Below are 10983 nucleotides of genomic sequence, written 5' to 3' on the forward strand. Positions count from 1 at the left end.
TAACGTAGTTGTCCTTTCTGAAGAAGGGGTTTTGTGTATGTCCTCTGTTGGTGATAACATCACTTGGTTTGTTGTTGAGGGTCTCCCTGAATGGAAAACCAATTGGATGTTTCCTGAGTATTATTGCTATTGCTGATGTTAAACTTTTTGAAATTGAAAAATGTTTTATAATCGAGAAGAATTACATTTTTTCTTTTTAAGAAACTAGAACTCGATAGGCTATGCACAAGTAAAGACAAGGCTCTGGAAATACAAAAGATTCCCCGCTGAGCACACAGGTTCCACATAGAGGAGGCTCCCGTGTAAAAGGGGCCTAAACAGAACTTTCACCAATAGCACACTATCACCTCCATTCACAATCAAGAGACAAAATCCCCGGTACACAAACAACTCCAGAATCACAAACAGTATTAAAACTAAAAACAATGGGAACATTGCAATCCCACCCTCAGTGGATACAACTAAGGAAAATGACGAGATTCTCTTCTCCAATCCGAACCAGTAACAAATGTCATGTGACCGCAGTGATTGGCTGTGGCTGCATTGTGGCACGCAAACATGCGGCCTCTCGGCGGCTGGGTCTTGGCACCCAGCAGCTGTTTATCTGCGTACCACAACGCAGACACAGCTGTGCTGAGAGCGTGTGCCCTGCGCACTACCGGCGCAGTTACTGGCAGCTAACAGTAAGCTCCGGATCACTGCTTGTAATCCTGCGTGCTGCCTTTCAGTGCCTATCATTGCCGCCTATCAGTGCTCATCAGTGCCACCTATAAGTGGCCATTAGTGCCGCCCTATCAGTGCTCATTAGGGATGAGCTTCGAGTTCGAGTCGAACTTACGTTCGACTCGAACATCGGCTGTTCGCAAGTTCGCCGAACAGCGAACAATTTGGGGTGTTCGCGGCAAATTCGAATTCCGCGGAACACCCTTTAAAAGTCTATGGGAGAAATCAAAAGTGCTAATTTTAGCCAGATATACATCTGCAGAATGGCACGGGCAGGCAAAATCACGTACCTGGTACGTGATTGCCTTCCCGCGGGTGGGGGGTCCGATCGGACCCCTCCCGGTGCCTGACGCGGTCGCCTTTGGTCTCGCAGCGATCAGAGATGAGGGGGAGGCCATCCGATCGTGCCCCCCCCCTCGCGATCGCTCCCAGCCAATGAGGATCTTCCCCTGCCTCTGTGTAGTAAATAGAGGCAGAGGATGTGATGTCATCTCTCCTCGGCTCGGCAGTTTCCCTTCCGGCGCCGAGGAGAGAAGACATCTGAGTGAGTGCACAAACACACACACACACAGTAGAACATGCCAGGCACACTTTACACCCCCGATCCCCCCCCCCGATCGCCCCCCGATCACCCCTCCCCCCCCCCCCCCCGTCACACTGACACCAAGCAGTTTTTTTTTTTTTTTCTGATTACTGCATGGTATCAGTTTGTGACAGTTATGCCCCGTACACACGGTCGGACTTTGTTCGAACATTCCGACAACAAAATCCTAGGATTTTTTCCGACGGATGTTGGCTCAAACTTGTCTTGCATACACACAGTCACACAAAGTTGTTGGAAAATCCGATCATTCTGAACGCGGTGACGTAAAACACGTACGTCGGGACTATAAACGGGGCAGTGGCCAATAGCTTTCATCTCTTTATTTATTCTGAGCATGCGTGGCACTTTGTCCGTCGGATTTGTGTACACACGATCGGAATTTCCGACAACGGATTTTGTTGTCGGAAAATTTTATATCCTGCTCTCAAACTTTGTGTGTCGGAAAATCCGATGGAAAATGTCCGATGGAGCCCACACACGGTCGGAATTTCCGACAACACGCTCCGATCGGACATTTTTCATCGGAAAATCCGACCGTGTGTAAGGGGCATTAGAAGTGGTAGGGCAGTTAGTATTAGCCCCCTTTAGGTCTAGGGTACCCACCTAACCCACCCTAATAAAGATTTAACCCCTTGATCACCCCCCGTCACCAGTGTCGCTAAGCGATCATTTTTCTGATCGCTGTATTAGTGTCACTGGTGACGCTAGTTAGGGACGTAAATATTTAGGTTCGCCGTCAGCGTTTTATAGCGACAGGGACCCCCATATACTACCTAATAAAGGTTTTAACCCCTTGATTGCCCCCTAGTTAACCCTTTCACCACTGATCACTGTATAACCGTTACGGTTGACGCTGGTTAGTTCGTTTATTTTTTATAGTGTCAGGGCACCCGCCGTTTATTACTGAATAAAGGTTTAGCCCCCTGATCGCCCGGCGGTGATATGCGTCGCCCCAGGCAGCGTCAGATTAGCGCCAGTACCGCTAACACCCACGCACGCACGCAGCATACGCCTCCCTTAGTGGTATAGTATCTGAACGGATCAATATCTGATCCGATCAGATCTATACTAGCGTCCCCAGCAGTTCAGGGTTCCCAAAAACGCAGTGTTAGCGGGATCAGCTCAGATACCTGCTAGCACCTGCTTTTTTCCCCTCCGCCCGGCCCAGCCCAGCCCACCCAAGTGCAGTATCGATCGATCACTGTCACTTACAAAACACTAAACGCATAACTGCAGCGTTCGCAGAGTCAGGCCTGATCCTTGCGATCGCTAACAGTTTTTTTGGTAGCGTTTTGGTGAACTGGCAAGCACCAGCCCCAAGCAGCATCAGGTTAGCGCTAGTATCGCTAACACCCAAGCACGCACCGTACACCTCCCTTAGTGGTATAGTATCTGAACGGATCAATATCTGATCCGATCAGATCTATACTAGCGTCCCCAGCAGTTTAGGGTTCCCAAAAACGCAGTGTTAGCGGGATCAGCCCAGATACCTGCTAGCACCTGCGTTTTGCCCCTTCGCCCGGCCCAGCCCAGCCCACCCAAGTGCAGTATCGATCGATCACTGTCACTTACAAAACACTAAACGCATAACTGCAGTGTTCGCAGAGTCAGGCCTGATCCCTGCGATCGCTAACAGTTTTTTTGGTAGCGTTTTGGTGAACTGGCAAGCATCAGCGGCCTAGTACACCCCGGTCGTAGTCAAACCAGCACTGCAATAATACTTGGTGACGTGGCGAGTCCCATAAGTGCAGTTCAAGCTGGTAAGGTGGCAAGCACAAGTAGTGTCCCGCTGCCACCAAAAAGACAAACACAGGCCCGTCGTGCCCATAATGTCCTTCCTGCTGCATTCACCAATCCTAATTGGGAACCCACCGCTTCTGCAGCACCCGTACTTCCCCCATTCACATCCCCAAACAAATGCAGTTGGCTGCATGAGAGGCATTTTCCTTATGTCCTCCCGAGTACCCCTACCCAACGAACCCCCCAAAAAAGATGTTGTGTCTGCAGCAAGCGCGGATATAGGCGTGACACCCGCTATTATTTTCCCTCCTGTCCTGACAATCCTGGTCTTTGCATTGGTGAATGTTTTATACGCTACCATACACTAGTTGAGTATTAGCTTAGGGTACAGCATTGCACAGACTAGGCACACTTTCACAGGGTCTCCCAAGATGCCATCGCATTTTGAGAGACCCGAACCTGGAACCGGTTACAGTTATAAAAGTTACAGTTACAAAAAAAAGTGTAAAAAAAAAAAAAAAACCACAAACAAAAATATAAAATAAAAAAAAAAATAGTTGTCGTTTTATTGTTCTCTCTCTCTATTCTCTCTATTGTTCTGCTCTTTTTTACTGTATTTTATTCTGCAATGTTTTATTGTTATTATGTTTTATCAGGTTTGCTTTTCAGGTATGCAATTTTTTATACTTTACCGTTTACTGTGCTTTATTGTTAACCATTTTTTTGTCTTCAGGTACGCCATTCACGACTTTGAGTGGTTATACCAGAATGATGCCTGCAGGTTTAGGTATCATCTTGGTATCATTCTTTTCAGCCAGCGGTCGGCTTTCATGTAAAAGCAATCCTAGCGGCTAATTAGCCTCTAGACTGCTTTTACAAGCAGTGGGAGGGAATGCCCCCCACCGTCTTCCGTGTTTTTCTCTGGCTCACCTATCTCAACAGGGAACCTGAGAATGCAGCCGGTGATTCAGCAATCTGACCATAGAGCTGATCAGAGACCAGAGTGGCTCCAAACATCTCTATGGCCTAAGAAACTGGAAGCTACGAGCATTTTATGACTTAGATTTCGCCGGATGTAAACAGCGCCATTGGGAAATTGGGGAAGCATTTTATCACACCGATCTTGGTGTGGTCAGATGCTTTGAGGGCAGAGGAGAAATCTAGGGTCTAATAGACCCCAATTTTTTCAAAAAAGAGTACCTGTCACTACCTATTGCTATCATAGGGGATATTTGCATTCCCTGAGATAACAATAAAAATTATTTAAAAAAAAAAATGAAAGGAACAGTTTAAAAATAAGATAAAAAAGCAAAAAAATAATTTAGAAAAAAAAAAAAAAAAAAAGCACCCCTGTCCCCCCTGCTCTCGCGCTAAGGCGAACGCAAGCGTCGGTCTGGCGTTAAATGTAAACAGCAATTGCACCATGCATGTGAGGTATCACCGCGAAGGTCAGATCGAGGGCAGTAATTTTAGCAGTAGACCTCCTCTGTAAATCTAAAGTGGTAACCTGTAAAGGCTTTTAAAGGCTTTTAAAAATGTATTAATTTTGTTGCCACTGCACGTTTGTGCACAATTTTAAAGCATGTCATGTTTGGTATCCATGTACTCGGCCTAAGATCATCTTTTTTATTTCATCAAACATTTGGGCAATATAGTGTGTTTTAGTGCATTAAAATTTAAAAAAGTGTGTTTTTTCCCCAAAAAATGCGTTTGAAAAATCGCTGCGCAAATACTGTGTGAAAAAAAAAATGAAACACCCACCATTTTAATCTGTAGGGCATTTGCTTTAAAAAAATATATAATGTTTGGGGGTTCAAAGTAATTTTCTTGCAAAAAAAAATAATTTTTTTCATGTAATCAAAAAGTGTCAGAAAGGGCTTTGTCTTCAAGTGGTTAGAAGAGTGGGTGATGTGTGACATAAGCTTCTAAATGTTGTGCATAAAATGCCAGGACAGTTCAAACCCCCCCCCAAATGACCCCATTTTGGAAAGTAGACACCCCAAACTATTTGCTGAGAGGCATGTCGAGTCCATGGAATATTTTATATTGTGACACAAGTTGTGGGAAAGAGACAAATTTTTTTTTTTTTTTTGCACAAAGTTGTCACTAAATGATATATTGCTCAAACATGCCATGGGAATATGTGAAATTACACCCCAAAATACATTCTGTTGCTTCTTCTGAGTACGGGGATACCACATGTGTGGGACTTTTTGGGAGCCTAGCCGCGCACGGGACCCCGAAAACCAAGCACCGCCTTCAGGCTTTCTAAGGGCGTAAATTTTTGATTTCACTCTTCACTGCCTATCACAGTTTCGGAGGCCATGGAATGCCCAGGTGGCAAAAAACCCCCAAATGACCCCATTTTGGAAAGTAGACACCCCAAGCTATTTGCTGAGAGGTATAGTGAGTATTTTGCAGACCTCACTTTTTGTCACAAAGTTTTGAAAATTGAAAAAAGAAAAATAATTTTTTTTCTTGTCTTTCTTCATTTTCAAAAACAAATGAGAGCTGCAAAATACTCACCATGCCTCTCAGCAAATAGCTTGGGGTGTCTACTTTCCAAAATGGGGTCATTTGGGGGGGGTTGTGCCACCTGGGCATTCCATGGCCTCCGAAACTGTGATAGGCAGTGAAGAGTGAAATCAAAAATTTACACCCTTAGAAATCCTGAAGGCGGTGATTGGTTTTCGGGGCCCCGTACGCGGCTAGGCTCCTAAAAAGTCCCACACATTTGGTATCCCCATACTCAGGAGAAGCAGCTAAATGTATTTTGGGGTGCAATTCCACATATGCCCATGGCCTGTGTGAGCAATATATCATTTAGTGACAACTTTTTGTAATTTTTTTTTTGTCATTATTCAATCACTTGGGACAAAAAAAATGAATATTCAATGGGCTCAACATGCCTCTCGGCAATTTCCTTGGGGTGTCTACTTTCCAAAATGGGGTCATTTGTGGGGGTTTTGTACTGCCCGGCCATTTTAGCACCTCAAGAAACGACATAGGCAGTCATAAATTAAAGGTTGTGTAAATTCCAGAAAATGTACCCTAGTTTGTAGGCGCTATAACATTTGCGCAAACCAATAAATATACACTTATTGACATTTTTTTTACCAAAGACATGTGGCCGAATACATTTTGGCCTAAATGTATGACTAAAATTGAGTTTATTGGATTTTTTTTAGAACAAAAAGTAGAAAATATCATTTTTTTTCAAAATTTTCGGTCTTTTTCCGTGTATAGCGCAAAAAATAAAAACGGCAGAGGTGATCAAATACCATCAAAAGAAAGCTCTATTTGTGGGAAGAAAAGGACGCAAATTTCGTTTGGGTACAGCATTGCATGACCGCACAATTAGCAGTTAAAGCGACGCAGTGCCAAATTGGAAAAAGTCCTCTGGTCCTTAAGCAGCATAATGGTCCGGTCCTTAAGTGGTTAAAGGCTTATATGCAAGTTATTGTCATAAAAAGTGTTTGGGGACCTGGGTCCTGCCCCAGAGGAAATGGATCAATGCAAAAAAAAGTTTTAAAAACGGCCGTTTTTTCTGGAGCAGTGATTTTAATAATGCTTAAAGTCAAACAATAAAAGTGTAATATCCCTTTAAATTTCGTAGCTGGGGGGTGTCTATAGTATGCCTGTAAAGGGGCGCATGTTTCCCGTGTTTAGAACAGTCTGACAGCAAAATGACATTTCAAAGGAAAAAAAGTCATTTAAAACTACTCGCGGCTATTGCATTGCCAGTCCGACAATACACATAAAAGTTAATTGATAAAAACGGCATGGGAATTCCCCACAGGGGAACCCTGAACCAAAATTTAAAAAAAAATGACGTGGGGGTCCCCCTAAATTCCATACCAGGTCCTTCAGGTCTGGTACGGATATTAAGGGGAACCCCGGCCAAAATGTAAAAAAAAAATGACGTGGGGGTCCCCCTAAATTCCATACCAGACCCTTCAGGTCTGGTATGGATTTTAAGGGGAACCCCGCACCAAAATTAAAAAAAAAAAACGGCGTGGGGTTCCCCCAAAAATCCATACCAGACCCTTATCCGAGCACGCAACCTGGCAGGCCGCAGGAAAAGAGGGGGGGAGGAGAGTGCACCCCCCCTCCTGAACCGTACCAGGCCACATGCCCTCAACATTGGGAGGGTGCTTTGGGGTAGCCCCCCAAAACACCTTGTCCCTATGTTGATGAGGACAAGGGCCTCATCCCCACAACCCTGGCCGGTGGTTGTGGGGGTCTGCGGGCGGGGGGCTTATTGGAATCTGGAAGCACCCTTTAACAAGGGGACCCCCAGATCCCGGCCCCCCCCTGTGTGAAATGGTAAGGGGTACCCTACCATTTCACTAAAAAACTATAAAAAATGTTAAAAATGACAAGAGACAGTTTTTGACAATACCTTTATTTAAATGCTTCTTCTTTCTTCTATCTTCCTTCATCTTCTTCTTCTGGTTCTTCTGGCTCTTCTGGTTCTTCCTCCGGTGTTCTAGTCCAGCATCTCCTCCGCGGCGTCTTCTATCTTCTTCTCCTCGGGCCGCTCCGCACCCATGGCATGGGGGGAGGCTCCCGCTCTTCTCTTCATCTTCTTCTCTTCTTCATCTTCTTCTCTTCATCTTCTTCTCTTCTTCATCTTCTTCTCCGGGCTGCTCCGCATCCATGCTGGTATGGTGGGAGGCTCCCGCTGTGTGACGCGTCTCCTCTTCTGACAGTTCTTAAATAACGAAGGGGGGGGCTACCCGGTGACTCCGCCCCCTCTGACGCATGGGACTTCCCTGTGGCATTCCCCGTGACGTCACAGGGAAGTCCCGTCAAGTCACCGTGCGTCAGAGGGGGCGGGGTCAACGGGTGGCCCCGCCCCCGTTATTTAAGAACTGTCAGAAGAGGAGACGCGTCACACAGTGGGAGCCTCCCACCATGCCAGCATGGATGCGGAGCGGCCTGGAGAAGAAGATGAAGAAGAGAAGAAGATGAAGAGAAGAAGATGAAGAAGAGAAGAAGATGAAGAAGAAAAGAAGATGAAGAGAAGAGCGGGAGCCTCCCTCCATGCCATCATGGATGCGCAGCGGCCCGAGGAGAAGAGATGCTGGACGAGAACACCGGAGGAAGAACCAGAAGAAGAAGAAAATGAAGGAAGATAGAAGAAAGAAGAAGCATTTAAATAAAGGAATTGTCAAAAACTGTCTCTTGTCATTTTTAACATTTCTGACAGTTTTTTAGTGAAATGGTAGGTACCCCCTTACCATTTCACATGGGGGGGCGGGATCTAGGGGTCCCCTTGTTAAAGGGGGCTTCCAGATTCCGATAAGCCCCCCGCCCGCAGACCCCTACAACCACCAGCCAGGGTTGTGGGGATGAGGCCCTTGTCCTCATCAACATGGGGACAAGGTGTTTTGGGGGGCTACCCCAAAGCACCCTCCCAATGTTGAGGGCATGTGGCCTGGTACGGTTCAGGAGGGGGGGTGCACTCTCCACCCCCCTCTTTTCCTGCGGCCTGCCAGGTTGCGTGCTCGGATAAGGGTCTGGTATGGATTTTTGGGGGACCCCACGTCAGTTTTTTTTTTTATATTTTGTCCGGGGTTCCCCTTAATATCCACACCAGACCTGTAGGGCCTGGTATGGAATTTAGCAGGACCCCCACGTCATTTTTTTTTTTAATTTTGGTTCAGGGTTCCCCTGTGGGGAATTCCCATGCCGTTTTTATCAATGAACTTTTATGTCTATTGTCGGACCGGCAATGCAATAGACGCGAGTAGTTTTAAATGACTTTTTTTCCTTTGAAATGTCATTTTGTTGTCAGACTGTTCTAAACACAGGAAACATGCGCCCCTTTACAGGCATACTATAGACACCCCCCAGCTACGAAATTTAAAGGGATATTACACTTTTATTGTTTGACTTTAAGCATTATTAAAATCACTGCTCCTGAAAAAACGGCCGTTTTTAAAACTTTTTTTTGCATTGATCCATGTCCCCTGGGGCAGGACCCAGGTCCCCAAACACTTTTTATGACAATAACTTGCATATTAGCCTTTAAAATTAGCACTTTTGATTATTCATGTTCGTGTCCCATAGACTTTAACGGTGTTTGCGTGTTCGAACGAACTTTTTTCCTGTTCGCTTTTCCCCCCCACACATAGCATTTTGCTTTTTGGCCAAAAAGTTCAATTTTGGTCTCATCTGACCAGAGCTCCTTCTTCCACGTGTTTGCTGTGTCCCCCACATGGCTAACTGCAAATGGGACTTCTTATGGACTTCTTATGATCTTCTTTCTTCTTGCCACTCTTCCATAAAGGCCAGATATGTGGAGTGCACAACTAATAGTTGTCCTGTGGACAGATTCTCCCACCTGAGCTGTGGATCTCTGCAGTTCCTCCAGAGTTACCATGGGCCTCTTGGCTGCTTCTCTGATTAATGCTCTCCTTGCCCGGCCTGGGAGTTTAGGTGGATGGCTATGTCTTGGTAGGTTTGCAGTTGTGCCATACTCTTTCCATTTTCGGATGATGGATTGAACAGTGCTCTATGAGATGTTCAAAGCTTGGGATATTTTTTTATAACCTAACCCTTCCTTAAACTTCTCTACAGCTTTATCCCTGACCTGTCTGGTGTGTTCCTTGGCCTTCATGATGCTGTTTGTTCACTAAGGTTCTCCAACAAACCTCCTGTGGGCTTCACAGAACAGATGTATTTATACTGAGATTAAATTACACACAGGTGGAATATATTTACCAATTTGGTGACTTATGAAGGCAATTGGTTCCACTGGATTTTAGTTAGGGGTATCAGAGTAAAGGGGGCTGAATACAAATGCAAGCCACACTTTTCATATATTTATTTGTAAAAAAATGTTGAAAACCATTTATAATTTTCCTTCCACTTCACAATTATGTGCCACTTTGTGTTGGTCTATCACATAAAATCCCAATAATATACATTTACATTTTTGGTTGTAACGTGACAAAATGTGGAAAATTTCAAGAGCTATGAATACTTTTTCAAGGCACTATATGTGGTGCATACTAGCACATTATGGCCAAACGCTGCAGGGGGGGGCATTGTTTTCATCTTTTGGGTGGAGTTTTCAAACACTTTAGAGCTATATTCATCACTCCTATAAGATCTAAATTCTTTACAGACGGGAGATGACAGGTGCCTACAGGGAATGAAGAAAACTGAGTGATGCTCCTCCTTAGTGTTTACAAATCTAGATTAAACGTGCATAATTGTACTTGTGCCCTGAGAGTGTTTTAGTCTGATCCAGCAATTTACTATCAGATTTGGGAATGTTTGTATGTCTAACAGCCTTTCTCAACTTTTTTACCCCTGGGGAACATTTGAAACTGTCAGGTCTTGAGGAACCCCTGCTAAAAAAGGATTATATCTAGAGCTCATGCTATATTAGCGTGATCAGAAGAAAGTTTAACCACTTGCCGCTAAATCACATATATGAACAGGATTAGCTTTCAAGTAGTTATACCGGGATTAAAGTGGATGTAAACCCAATGTCATCCTTTCTAAACTACTGCCATAGGGGTTATCTATAAGGATATACACGCCTCCTGCATGTATCTTTACCTGTCAAATGTCTCCCCTCTGTCTCTTATTAGACACGAAAAACTGCATATTCTGTGGGTGGGTCTGTTGTCTGGAGCTCGGTGGGTGGAGTCGTGATGTCAGTAGACTTCCCGCCCCTCTACACTCCCCCTGTCAATATGCATTTTCTCTTGTGTATTTCTTACACTGAACTTCTGCTATGATCTCTAACATCCAGTGAAAAGACAGGAAAGTAACCACATGACTTCAGCATGCCAAATCATGCTGAGGTGTGGAACAGCCAAGTATTATATCAAAAAGAAAAAAAAAATACAAAATTTTGGGTTTACATCCACTTTAAGGCTACACCTGTATGCCATATC

This window comes from Aquarana catesbeiana, linkage group LG06 (genome assembly GCF_042186555.1).
Source record: "Aquarana catesbeiana isolate 2022-GZ linkage group LG06, ASM4218655v1, whole genome shotgun sequence".
Taxonomy (NCBI): domain Eukaryota; kingdom Metazoa; phylum Chordata; class Amphibia; order Anura; family Ranidae; genus Aquarana; species Aquarana catesbeiana.